At 42.5% G+C, this 14,116-nt stretch overlaps 1 long non-coding RNA gene across 3 annotated transcripts in view; it reads right to left on the bottom strand.

Annotated features, from left to right (window-relative positions):
• The window catches only part of LOC141421776 (uncharacterized), a 246,843-nt gene extending 241,447 nt beyond the window's left edge, over nucleotides 1-5,396 (bottom strand). For all 3 annotated transcript variants that reach the window (XR_012446490.1, XR_012446486.1, XR_012446494.1), the window contains exon 1: nucleotides 5,296-5,396. This is a non-coding gene — a long non-coding RNA (uncharacterized lncRNA). The remainder of the gene's footprint in view (nucleotides 1-5,295) is intronic.
• Nucleotides 5,397-14,116: the final 8,720 nt, after the last annotated feature.

Raw genomic sequence — 14,116 nt, 5'->3', positions numbered from 1 at the left:
GGGCAAGGCATGGGCAACCTACACACACATACAATATTAAGTTAAGTTACATATTTTCTACAAGTCCTGAACTTTCCCTAATTCTAGCCTGCCTTACTGGTACTGACAAATAATAATAATAATAATAATAATAACGATAATCCTCACTGGGTACTAACGACTCTGTTGTCCAGACCAGTGCTACAAAGGCTGGACAATGACCAGGGCTGGTTTTAAAATGTGTACTTATTTATTTATTTATTTAGAAAGAAATAGTTACTAGACTACCCTGGTGGTCTGAAAACTCTGGTTTCTTCTAGTCACTAAAGTTTTTTCTATCAAGAGGAAAATTATTTATGAAGGCCACTAAGACTATACACTACTAATAACTGCATTTAATACACAAATATAAAGGAACACAAGGCATGATCTATAGTAGTGAATTCCTTTTTGTGTCCAAGGAAAGAGCAGAGAAGTCAGAGAGAGAACTGGAACCACCTGTGTCTCTATAATACATCCATGAGAACAGGGAGGGGATCTTCAAAAATTTATAGGGACTCTTCCATCTTGAGAGGGCTTTCAGTTCAGAAAAGTTCCTTCTCCTGGCTTTGATAAACCCTCTCTCTGTGTGTCAGGACACTTCAATATTCAGCCCAAATGCATTCTATGGCAGCCCCTGTCCAAAATCTCAGCTGGGAAACTGTTCTCCTATTCTTTCAACCAGGATTATTACTAGGTATCCGAGTCCTCCAAGGCTCCACTATGCCCCAGTGTTTCAACTTCCTCATCCCTTAAATCCAACTCTATCAGTTTGCTAGAGAACTATGGAACCCAGTTCATGAAATCACTGCAGAGAGGATGAGTGAAATGCCTCTGCCTGCTTCTTCCTTATTTTCTTCCTGCTGAAGCAGCTAAGGACAATAAATAGCATCCTTCCCCATGCAAATTCTGAACAAATTAAGACAGAAGATGTAGAACCAAGGCAGATAGGGAGCAAAAATTACTGATTACTGATAAAACTTGGTGATGCGGAATGTGATTCGTACCTATGGCCAAGTGGTCTTAAAACTGAGCCCCAGAATTGAACAGACCTAATGACCCAGTTTTAAGATCTACACTAGAGAGAAGCCAGAATAAGGCAGAACCTATGTGTCAGATGAATAAAAGAGGCAGAGTAAAACTAAATACACTCAACCCCTTATCCCAAGCCCATTGATCACATAAGACACTCCTCCAAGAGAGGAGAGAGGGGCAAGAGTGTCTCACAGTAGATATCCCTTGGAAAATATCATGAGTGAAAAAACATTCCCTCTTTTGCTCTCCACACCAAGAGGCAAGGAGTTGTCAATAAGAGGCTAATGAGTGTTATTTCTAAAACCTGGGGTGCCCTAAAAGACATTCTGCCTCATTCCTCCTGTGTTCTCAGCCTCACTCAGACCAATGGAATTCCAAACATTTAACAACCATTACGCTGGGTACCAGCCAATCAGAGCAGATGCTCAAACAATCAGAACAGACCCTGGCAGCTATGCTCTACAGAGCTTACCCTTTGCCTTGGTTATTTGAAAACCTAGATGATAAGGATCCAGAGAGTGGAATACTTAATTAGCATGACACCTGAGAAAAGTGTCATGAATGTGATAGACCTCCTTGGAAGCCTTTGAGGGCAATCATATGGTTAGAGATCTCATTTCCAATTCTACCTTGAGAACTAGGTCTTTCACTGGACCCCAAAGCACAACACTAGCATATGCCACTGCCTTCCCATTGTCTCTAGATGAAACACAATCCCTTGGTTCTTTGTCATGGTTTTGTCCTGCTGAGGCTTTCATATTTACTGTAGCTGCCTGTTCTCCTAGACAGATATTCTTAGTATTAAATAACAGTCTTTGTTTTATTTTAGTTTTTCACTTTTTTCACCATAGATTTTTAGCTCTATCAATAGAGAGAAATTAGTAAAGCCCATCTTCTTTTATTTGAATTACTTTCTTCTTCTTTTTAATTTGTTTGAGACAGGGCCCCACTGAGTCTCTCAGTCTGACCTCAAAGTTATGGCCTCAAGGTATTCTTCCACTTCAACTTCCTGTGTAATTAAAACTATGACGAGGGACACCCCCAGCTTAAGACCCTTCTAACAACTACTCAGGAGGTCTCCATTGAGCAGGACAACTCTATGCAGGCATGTTACCACTTGAGTCACTCCACCAGATCAGTTCTACTTCTGCTGGGTATGTTCGCTTCCTATGTCTGCTTAACAAAGTACCACAAACTGGCATCTTAAAACAAGAGACATTTATCTCTCACAATTCCTGAGGTCAGAAGTCTGAAATCAAGGTGTTGTCAAAACCATGCTCTCTGCTGTCTCTAGTTGTGGATCCTCCCTTAACTCTTACAGCTTCCAGAAGTCCCAGGCATTCCTTGGCTTGTGGCAGCCTAACTCCAATCTCTGCCTCCATCATCGTATGACTGTCTTCCTTCAGAGTCTGTATTTACACATGGCATTCTCCTCCCTGTATCTCTGTTTTCTTTTCTTGATTACTATCTGCAAAGACCCTATTTCCAAATAAGATATGTGGAGTTAGGACAACCACAAATGTTTGGGAGATGCAATTAGGCCTGCATACTGGGAGAAATGACTGAGTCACTTTGCATTCTGATGACACAAGGCATCTGATTTCCTGTGTCTCTGGCCTCAGGGACATTGTTGGAGTTTTTCTTCAAAATATGGGCCAAATTGAACCTTCCATTTATTCCCTCTCTCACTACTGATATAACTGGAAACTTCCCCATATAACTGGAAATTTGAAGACAGAAAATGATTCTAACTAATACTACACATACAATACTAGAATAGCCTGAGTTTTAATTCCATTTTCCTTACGTACTAGTTCTTCAACCTTGGGCACATTGATAATCTCACTTAAAATAAATGGATATAATATTTAAATCAGAAGGTACTGTGACATTTAAGTAGCTGTTAAGGGAATTAGTTAACACATGGTTCACAGGAGTTATCTGATTCATGCTAGTTTCCTCTCCCCACTTCCACTGACACTATCCATTCTGGGGACATTGAAAGGATTTGCACACTGACCCTTGGTTTGACCCTAAGTTGCAAGTGTGTCTTATTTTATCTCCCTGCAGTGCTCGCCATGATGGAAAACTGCATCCAGGTCACTCAGTTCCTCCCTCTGGGACTCACAGAGTAGGATGGGCTTTGTGCTCTTCCTACTCATCTACTCAGCCACCCTCATGGGCAACCTGAGCATGATCACCCTGACCCAAGAGAGCCCACAGTTCCACACACCCATGTACTTCTTCCTGAGTGTCCTCTCCTTCATAAAATCCTCCTTTCCCATGGTGAAAAGCCCTAGCCTGCTGGAAAGCTTCCTCATCTCAGGCCAGACCATCTCCTTTGTAGGCTATACAGTCCAGATGGCCCTCATGACTCTCCATGGTACTACAGAGTGTCTGTTCCTGACTATCATGGCCTCTGACCAATTCCCTGCCATCTGCCACCCTTTCCTCTACCATAGCACTATGTACCAACATCTTTGTGTCCTCCTGGTGGGGGCCACCAATACTGCTTCTGTTGCAAGTTCTGTTTTACTGACTGGGTATATCTGCAAACTGATGTGGCCCCAACATCATTGATCACTATTTTTGTGACACCTGACTATGCTCCATCTTGCCTGTGCAGACACTACTGAAGGTGAAATCATTGTCTTCTCATCTTCTGCTTCACTTTTCATTTTTACCATCACCATAATCCTGGTCTCCCACATCTATATCCCAGTGACCAGCTGCAGAATGCATTCCTTGGTGGTCCAGAGCAAAGTGTTCTCCACCTGTGCCTCCCATCTTACCATCATCTGACTCTTCTACGTCACCATCACTTCCATGTGTGCTCAGCCGAGATCTCCTAATTCCATAGAACAAAACAAGGCTGAGTCTGTTTCCTACACTAGTGTTCATCGCAGAAACTTCTGACTTACAGCCTAAGGAATAAAGATGTGAAAACTGCCTTTAAAAGGAGGTGCTCTGGCAAGTTGCCTGCCTAACCAAGAGTAACATTCTATCCAAAGTAATAACATGGTGGCCCCTGCATAAAACATGGATAAAATTAAAACTTAGGTGGGGTAAAATATGTGTCAGCACTATTTTAAATACTTTGCATATGTCAACCCATTCACTCTTCAACTGTATGAAATGGGGACTGTTATTATCTGAAGGGAATCTGAGACTTGCCCAAGGTCACACAGCTGATAAAAAGTCAGAGCCAGAATTTGATTCTAGGCAGCCTGGTTTCAGAGACCATATTCCCAACCAGTTCACTATCTTACCTCTTTATGATGACTACATCTCACCAATGGTCTGTTTTCCTTAAGTTCCAGATAAATCATAAGGAAAGACTGGACCATGGATTTATAAAGGGACTGTGGAGTTTGGAGCTGGAGCACTTGGGTTCACGTTGCCTTTGAGTGACTCATTCTTAATGTCTGTGTGATGCTGAGTTGGTAACTTGACCCCCTTCATCCTCCCAAGTGGAAACCATCCAGTGACATCATGTCAAGTGGTTATTGTAAGCCTTCTGTGAAGGGTGAAAGGGGCTTAGTGGGGTCTAACCCAGACAGCTATTCACATGCTATTGGTTTCCTATCTTCAGTGGGGAAACTATTTTATAGGATCAATTTTTCTTTTTGTGGGACTGGGATGTGAACTCAGGGCTTCATATTTGCAAAGTCTATAGCTTGAGACAGACCTCCAATCCATTTTTCTCTGGCTCTTTTGAGGATGAGATCTCATGAACTATTTTCCTGAGCTGGCCTTGAACTGCAGTCCTTCCAATCTCAGCCTCCCAAGGAGCTATGATTATAGGCATGAACCACTGGCACCCAACATAGTATCAATATTTTTGTACATCAATGTTATATAAGAATAAGACATCTCATATAGCTAGGTATTAAATATAGTTCACTGAACCATGAGAAAGTCCTTCCTTCTCCTGTTCTGTTTTTATAACTCCTCTGATTATGTCAAGTTAAAGTCTCTGCTTGGTACTAGTCTGATTTTAAACTTTCCCAGATTCAATCTCACTTTTTAAACAGAGAGAGCAAAGATTCCCAAAAGGGGTTACATTTAAGAAAAGACTGTAATGATCACAACAGATTTTAGAGACTGACAACAGGAATGGGGATAAGTCGTTCTCTAGGTGTCCTGAATTATGATGGGATCATATCTTTTTAAAAGTCTGGAAGAAGTTTGGGACTAGTATGAAGGCCCCATAAAGGCAATAGAGATCCAGGCCCCTCCTACCTTTCTGCCCCCAGCATCTTCAGTGCACAATGTCTTCTACAGGCTGAATTGTGTCTCCCAACCCCACTGCCAAGTTCATATGTTGAAGCTCTAACGCTGAGTGCCTCAGAATGTGATGGTATGTGGACATAGGGCTTTGAAGAGGTAATTAAACCAAAATGAGGCAATCAGGGTGAGCCCTAGGCCAAGCTGACTAGAAGAGGAAATTTGAACATGAAAAGATGCCAGAAATGTGTACACACAGGAAAGGTTATATAAGGACATGGTGAGAAGGTGTCCATCTGTAAACTAAAGAAAGAGTCCTCAGAAGAAACAAACCCTGACAACAGCTTAGTCCTGGACTTACAGCCTCCAGAATAGTGATGAAATTTCTGATGTTTAAGCACATGATAAAAGCGAGAGCACACAAGGGAGGGGAGAGGATAGGTAAGACACCTAAAAAACTAGCTAGCATTTGTTGCCCTTAATGCAGAGAACTAAAGCAGATACCTTAAAGCAACTGAGGCCAATAGGAAAAGGGGAACAGATACTAGAGAAAAGGTTAGATCAAAAAGAATTAACCTAGAAGGTAATACCCATGCACAGGAAATCAATGTGAGTCAATGCCCTGTATAGCTATCCTTATCTCAACCAGCAAAAACCCTTGTTCCTTCCTATTATTGCTTATACTCTCTCTACAACAAAATTAGAGATAAGGGCAAAATAGTTTCTGCTGGGTATTGAGGCGGGGGGAGCGGGAGGGGGTGGAGTGGGTGGTAAGGGAGGGGGTGGGGGCAGGGGGGAGAAATGAACCAAGTCTTGTATGCACATATGAATAATAAAAGAAAAATGAAAAAAAAAATAAAATAAAATAAAATAAAAATAAGCCATGCAGTCTATGGCATTTTGTCATGGCAACCCTAGCAAACTAATGCAGCTTCCTCACTCAAGGCTGACTCTTGGTCCAATATGGCTGCTGAAACCCTCATCATCAATTCAATGTTTAAAGAAGAAAGCTGAGGCTGGTGGAGTGGCCCAAGCAGTAGAGCCCCTGCCTAGTAAGCACGAGGCCCTGATTTCAAACCTCAGAACCGCCAAAAAAGAAAAAGATGAGAGCTGAAAGAATGAGAAAAATTGCCAGCTATCTTTCCCTTTAGGTAGCACTCTCAGTAACAGTCAGTACCAGTCATTTGCCTCTCATTAACCAGAACTTAGTCATGGGAGAGTCACATGTCTACAAGGGAGGCTAGGAAAGTATCAGCTGGGCTTATTGCCACCTTGACTGACTTGAGATTCTGTTGTTAAGGAGAACGGATTCTGGATAGGCATCTAGCAGTCTTGGCCACATCTGCCTTACTACCACTGCCTAGAGCAGAGGGTGGAGGGAACTGAAGGCTCACTAGCGACACTCACTACACAGTCTACTGACAGATTGGATGTGGTCAGCATACCAAGCTTAAACTTCTTAGCCAATACAACAAATTCCATGAGATCACGCCTTAATCATTTGAGCTGCTATAACAACATACTTAAGTTGGGTGGCTCATACACAACAGAAAGTTATTTCTCAGAGTTCCATAGGAGTCCAACATAAAGACCCCAGCAGATTTTTCAATGTCTAGTGAGGACCACATTCTAGTTCTTAGGTTGGGCCTTCTCGCTGTGCCCTCGTAAGGTAATAGCAGAAATGGGCTCTCAGGAGTCTCCTTTATGAGGGTGCTAATCCCATTCATAAAGTCTCTGCCCTTGACCTGATCACCTTCCAAAGACCCCATCTTTGAGGGGTCACATATGAATCGAGGAAGACACAAACATTCTGACTTTGGCAGGTTACATTTTAAAACTCCATATTCCCAATTTCTCTGGGAAACAACAATGAAAAGGATCACTCCATCGGCCTGACTTAGCAGAGCCATAATCATCAGACTGTAGTTTCCCGTCAACCAGGCTCTTCCCACCACTCTTCATGGGGGTCTATTGTCTTTTTCAGCATGAACTGAGTTTTTCCTTACAGTAGTGAAATTTTATTATATTTATGTTTTAAGCAAAGGTAAAAAAAACCAGACAGGGACCCAGAGGGCCACATGTTTCAGAACAAACAGCCAGTGCATAGAACAATTTCTGGCAAACATTCTCAATAAATGCTTTTTTTCTTTTTTGGCAGTACCAAGGTTTGAACTCAGGGCCTCATACTTACTAAACAGGCTCTCTACCAGTTGAGCCACTCCACCAACCCTTTTTTGTGTTGAGTAGTTTCAAGATAAGATCTCACAGAAAGGGTCTCATGAGAAAAGCTCTCTGTTACTTTAGTTCCAGCACTTCTGGGGAACTTCTGACTCCCACAGGTAGAATTCTTCTTTCCTTCCTCTGGGCTCTGGTTTTTCTTTGTTAAAGAAAAAAATTTTAAACTATCAGAAACCAAATGTGAAATACTGGAAGAATTTTTGTTGTTGTTATTACTTCCAGGGAAGAACATGTAGAACAGAGTCCAGGAAAGCTTTGTATCTAAGGGTGCAGGAGGAGATAGGGTTGTTTCCTGAAGCCAGAAGACCATCAATTGTCTCTTTCCCATTTTAAGATTTTTTTTTAAAAAGGTCTCTACGTGTTACCTGCTCTTAACACTTGGGTTTTAATGAGACAAGATCTGGTGTGGTTCATTGTGGCCTTCTGTGCACACCTGTGCTGCCCAGTTCAGGGTAGCGACATGTGTAAAGTACCTGAGTCAGGATGGAGTCACCCCACTGGCAGTGTGCCGAGAACCACACAGACCAGGCCAGTCAAGCAGAATTCTTATCTCCACCCTAGTTTGTACCACACTGCGCCATGGTGTCAGTTTCACTTTTCTGTCCCATGAGCCATGAGCTCCTGGAGTGTCTGTGTATTTGTTAATCTTGTGTCTCAGTCACACAGCCCCTGGCCAGAGTGGTCAGTTAGTGCTCGGCATTTGACTCAATGAGGTAATGCAATAAAGGGCCTGCCATAATCCCTGGCACAGAATAGGAAATTATAGTTCTTGCCATAGGAGCATATAAGGCCAAATAGTGGGGTAGGAAGTACAGCTCAGTGTGGTAGAGCACTTACCTAGCAGGACTAGGGCCCTGGGTTCAATCCCCAGCACCACCAAGAAAGAAAGGAAAGAAAGAGAGAGAGAGAGAAGATGGAAGAAAGAAAAAAAGAAAAGAAAGGAGGGAAGGAGGGAGGAAGGAAAGAAAGGCAGAAGGGAGGAAAGTAAGAAAAAAGGAAGGGAGGGAAGATAGGAGGGAGGGAGGGAGGGAAGGAAGAAAGAAGAAGAGACTGAAAGTGTGGCTTAGGCAGTGGAGTGCCTGCTTTATAAGTTGAAGCCCTGAGCTAAAACCCCAGTCCCACCAAAAGAAAAAAGAAAAGGAAACCATGGTCAGAACTCTTTCTCTCATGATCAGGGAGCAATGCCTTTAGATAAAGCCCAACAGAAGTTCTACAAAGTTCCAAGGCCACATCTTTCCTGTAAGGACTTGAAACCTCCTAAGCAGCAAGCTGTGCTCATGAGCTTTTCTCCCATAGACAGCAATCTGGAAATACCCACCTTCTTGTACCCAACAGTATGGGCAGAGGCAGTGGACAACAGTTCAGAGTCCTATTTAATTATAGATTTTACTGTTGCCTTCATTAATGGAGCAGGGGCAGAGCTGGGAAATTATAGATAGCACCAAGATATAGACAAAATCTGTGTGATCCAGAGCACAGGTTTTCCCACAGCTCTGGGAGACCCTGGTCATTCTCTGAACCTTGGCTCTGATACCACTGAGTCTTCCTTAAAGTTCATTCACGATCATTTTAAGTGTGGGGGGTTTGTGACCCATTTAAATTATAAACTCCTTGAGGGCAGGGAGTGTGGCTTACAGAGCTAGAGTTTGGAATTAGCCCTCTAAATCTGGCTGGAAATTGATTGACTAGATCTGTCCAAACACCAATAGTTCTGCTTCCCCAGAGACCTGGATTTCTGCATGAAATTCAGAGGCAAGGTCATAGTTTTTAAACCCTATCAGCTTCCATGTTCAGAGCTGGACACCTGTTCAAAAAGTGCAGTAGAGTGGGTCTAATCAGGAACTCCTAGTGAGCACAGGACAACTGCAGAGGGAGGTAGAAACAGACAAAAAGTAGATAGGCAAGGTAAGAATGGGGAAATAACCACTGCCTTCTGGGATCAATCCCCTGTCCAGGAGGGAGAGGTCTCCACCTGAGGCTTTGGGCATGTGATTCACTCCTAAGAAGGAGCACTTCTTTTCTTTCCACCAGGATGAGTTCAGGCAGGCTCAGAAGTGCAGGGGAAGGGCCATGAGTCACTGATGAAGAACCATGGATAGGACTGGGAAACAGGTCTCTCCTGTTGTATCAGCATCCAGGGTCTCCCTCTTGACCCTTGTCCAGGGTTATCAAAGGCCCAAGGCATTGACAATATTGACATTTGCGGCTAGATGCTTCCCTGTTGTGAGAGCTGTCCTCTGCATCCTAGAATATTCAGTAATATACAAAGCCTCCTACCCCAGAGGCCAGTAGCAAACCCCATCCAGTTGTGGCAGTCAAAGAAGTCTTCTAACACTGCCAAACATCCCCTGAGGACAGGGAAGAATGGGCCTGAGTGAGACCACTGGCCTTGGCAGTCTGGCTTGTTCCCCTTCTGTCCTGATGCAGAACATGCAATGGGGCCTCAGCTTCATCTCTGCTATAGCTGCCTTCTCCAAGAAATCCCTTAAGATTATCCATCATGTAAGGGCTTTATTGATGCCTCTTTTAGGACAGTGAGCAAGAACCAGTAAGTACAATCATGGAGAAGTAAAAAGTCCCCAGAGTTTAGAGAGGGAAAGTGGCCAGAGTCCCATCTTACAGTAATTCAAAGTCCACGTGGACTGAGGCAGCACCACCCAACAGATACATAATATAAAATACAAATATGGGCCACATATGTTAATTTTAAGTTTTCTCATTAGCTACATTAGGTCAGTCTTGGATACATAGAGAGACTCTGTCTCAAAAAAAAATTTTTTAAAAAACAGGTGAAATCAATTTTGACAAGATTTTATTTAATCCAATATATTCAAAAATAGTCAACATATAATCAATATTTTAAAATGAGTAGTAAAGTATTCTACATTCTTTTTTTCTGTACCCAATCTTCAACATCCAAAGTCTATCTTCCATTTGCAACTTATCACAATTTAGACTAGCCACATTTCTAGTGCGCCATAGCTGTGTGGGATGAGCAAATACCATAATGGACAGTATGGGACTAAAGATTTTCTTACAGAGTGGAGGTCACCAATGGCTTCCAGAGGCCAAGACTAGTTACACAGAGCAACCTAGTCTCCAACTACATGCAGTCCAACCTTTAGTATCCCCAGTGGAATTGGTTCCAGCACCACCACCTTCCCCCATGGAGAGGGGGAGTCCCTTATATAAAACAGCATAGTGTTTGCAGATAACCTACTTACAGTCTCCCACACACTTTAATCTCTACATTACTTAAAATACCTAATGCAATACAACATAAAGAGTAATTATACTGTATTGTTTAGGGAATAATGACAAGGGAAAAAAGTCTGAACATGTTCAGGACAGACGCATTTTTCTCCTTAATATTTTCCATTTGCATCTGGTTATAACTGCAGCTATAGAGTCCATGAATATGGAGGGCCAACTGTGCTTATATCTCAGAAAACAAGATCCCCATTTCAAGTGCCCCCTGTCCCACCCAAGCAATGCCCTCTCATGGGCAGATAAACAAAGCAGCCTGCAGGTGGTCTTTCTTTTCTGAGACTTGAATGCAACCATTCTACTCCACACCCCTTGTCAGGAAGAAAGCTTTAAATATCCAGGTTGTACCTGAACCTAACCCCACCCTACACAAAGACTGTCTCCTGGGACACAGGTGCCTCCACCCAGCCACTACACACCCTGCTCCTTCCCCTGAAGCTGAGTTGGCTCAATATTTGCCTAATGCAATCCTGAGGGTGCACCAGTCCCTGTGGACCTGCTTGTTTGTGCACCACGATCAGTCCCCCAACCTCTACTTTCTGGTAGACAAATAAGGTGCTCAGAAGTGATAAACCCCCAAAGCTTGTTGACGTATCCCTTAGTTAAGGGACCAGAACTGAGATTAGGGCCCTTGATGAAGATTTACAGCCTCTGGTTATGTATGGGATTTTCCCCTTTCCAAGGGTTACTTTTCTGCCAAACACCTTTTTCCCTCATCTGATAGGATGTATATCCTGAAATCAACTCATCCTGGCTGAAGCAAAGACCCTGCAAGGGCTCAGATGGAAAAAGATAGAACCTGCTGAGGCTGGAACCAGCTGAAGGGAAGAAATTCCAAAATTTTCCAATTCTTTTCTCACTGGTTATCTTTCCAGATAATCATTTTACAGCTTTAAGAAATATATCCTGAGACTTCTAGTACGTGATGTCCGGAATATAGTAGGGTCTCAATAAATATGTGTATGAATTTGTTGATTGTGATAAATACAGCCTGTACCTTGAATGGAAGGAGGCCTCTGAGAAATCTCCATGTTTGAAGCTCAGGAAGGAATGACCCCAAACCTGCAGTTTTCTGGTCCCTCAATCCTGTGACCACTTAGGGCTGGCTAGACAATCAGATTTATGACCCCAGAAGTCAGTTCAGCCTTCTGCCTGCACTCCAGTCTTCCCTCCCTATTTGATATCAAACCCCCAAACTCCAACTGTGAAGACATATCCACTCCCTGCACCTTAAGACCACTACTACAAGTTGCACTTACGTTTCTGGTTTTTAGGATCCTCTTTAGTTCCAGATCTTAGGGTTTTCTTTCTTAAGTTTTAAGCTCATGCATATCTTTCAAATTACTTTGTTACTCTTTTTCTGCATTTCTGTGTTTGAGATAAGGAGTTCTTATTTCTGCTAAGTCTCCCATAACTGGATGAAAGTACCAGGCTGATGTACTAATGTAAACCTAATCATCTAAATTCCCTCCTCCTAGCTGGGTATGGCAGGGCACATCTGTAGCCTAGCACTCAGGAGGCTGAGGTTGGAGTATCACTGGAGCCTTTGAGTTTGAGGCCAATCTAGGCAAGACAGCAAAAATCCATCTTAAAAATAAATAAAAATAAAATACTTAGATTCTCTACTCCAAATCCATCAGTGAGTCCCCATTTCCTTCAGGGTAGAGCTCAAGGAGCGTAGCCTGACATGAAAGATCCCTCACAACGTGGCCCAGGTTGTTGTCTTGGAGTGCTTCTCAGGGAATCCCATCCTCACATCCTTTACTTCACAAGTCACTAAACTATTTGCTGTCACCCAAAAATCAGCCATGATCTCCAACACCTCCAAGCATTTAAATGCACTACCTATCTGCCTGAAACTTTCTTTGCCCCCTCATTCCCACTCATCCTTCATACTTCACAAGAGAACTCATTTCCTGCAAGTGTTCCCTGAGTCTATCCTGCAAGTCTAAGTCAATGCCCCACATTCGCTTTTGTGTTCTCTTATCTGCCCAGTCTCCTCTCAAGTTTAGTATTATTGTGTATCATCATATAATTTCTTTTCATTTTTCAGCTTCTCATAGAAAAAAACACTTTGTTCACCAAGTGAAGTCTCCAACAATCACTTTGTTCAGCAACACCCCATCCAGAGACAAATTATCCATGAAGATAGTAAAACAAAGGCTTCAAGGTGCCTTGTTTGCCTAGATTCTTCCTAAGCCCTGAGAAGGTCATAGATATGTGTTCATATAGTCACATTTTTTTGTGAAATTTTAAAAACAAGTTATTTCAACCACGATTGGTTAAACAAACCATTGTATCTTTCTACCTTGGTTTCCCCTCCAGAAGCTTTAAAGTGTAGTGCAGCCAAGGGGAGGTTTAGGTGGAGATATACTGGGGTTTATTCTGTATATTTATGTGGTTTTTAGATGATTTGTGTTTAGTTAAGTTACTGGTAGTCAACCCAGTGGAGAACATTGGCATCACCCACTGTACTGACTCACCCATCATCACACATGAAAGTGCAAAGCCAGAGTTCAACTCACTGCCCTCACATGGCCTGCAGCACCAGATGCATGTGGGTAGGAAGAGAAAACAAGATTGAAATGTACAGTCAGAAGATAGTCTGTGATACTTTAAAGCGACTGAGGCCAATAGGAAAAGGGGACCAGGAACTAGAGAAAAGGTTAATTCAAGAAGAATTAATTTAGAAGATAACACACATGTACAGGAAATCAATGCGAGTCAACTCCCTGTATTGCTATCCTTATCTCAACTAGCAAAAACCCTTGGTCCTTCCTATTATTGCTTATACTCTCTCTTCAACAAAATTAGAGATAAGGGCAAAATAGTTTCTGTCTGGAAGTGAGGGGTTGGGGGGTGGGGTAAGGGAGGGGGCGGTGACCCAAATATTGTATGCACATATGAATAAAATTTTAAAAAATAAAAAAATAAAAACAAAGACAGTCTGTGGAAATATCTTCCAGCCATCAGAACTAATACACATGATTACACAGGTTTCTTGTTTTACTTTACATCTTTGGTTTTCATCAACTGTAGAGCACTTTAATTGTTGTGATTTATTTTCTCACTCATTCCAAGTGATCATTTCTGTGGACAGTCTCATTCTCCTTTTCTTAAAAAAGGCCCCAACAGGTAGAACCTTCAAGCTCCACAAAAACCTGGATTTGTTCCTGACTCTTCTCCCTTACCACAGCTGATCCAAGGTAGACCCCATATTCTTTCACTCAGGAGTTTGTATTCCATTCAGAAACTGGGATTTTTGTGTGGCTAGAACACTAATATATAAACCTAGGAGCTGTAAGATGACCATGACTGTGTGTAGGGGTGA

This window comes from Castor canadensis, chromosome 1 (assembly GCF_047511655.1).
Source record: "Castor canadensis chromosome 1, mCasCan1.hap1v2, whole genome shotgun sequence".
NCBI classification, from domain to species: Eukaryota; Metazoa; Chordata; class Mammalia; order Rodentia; family Castoridae; genus Castor; species Castor canadensis.
This window is presented reverse-complemented; position numbering and strand designations above follow the sequence as displayed.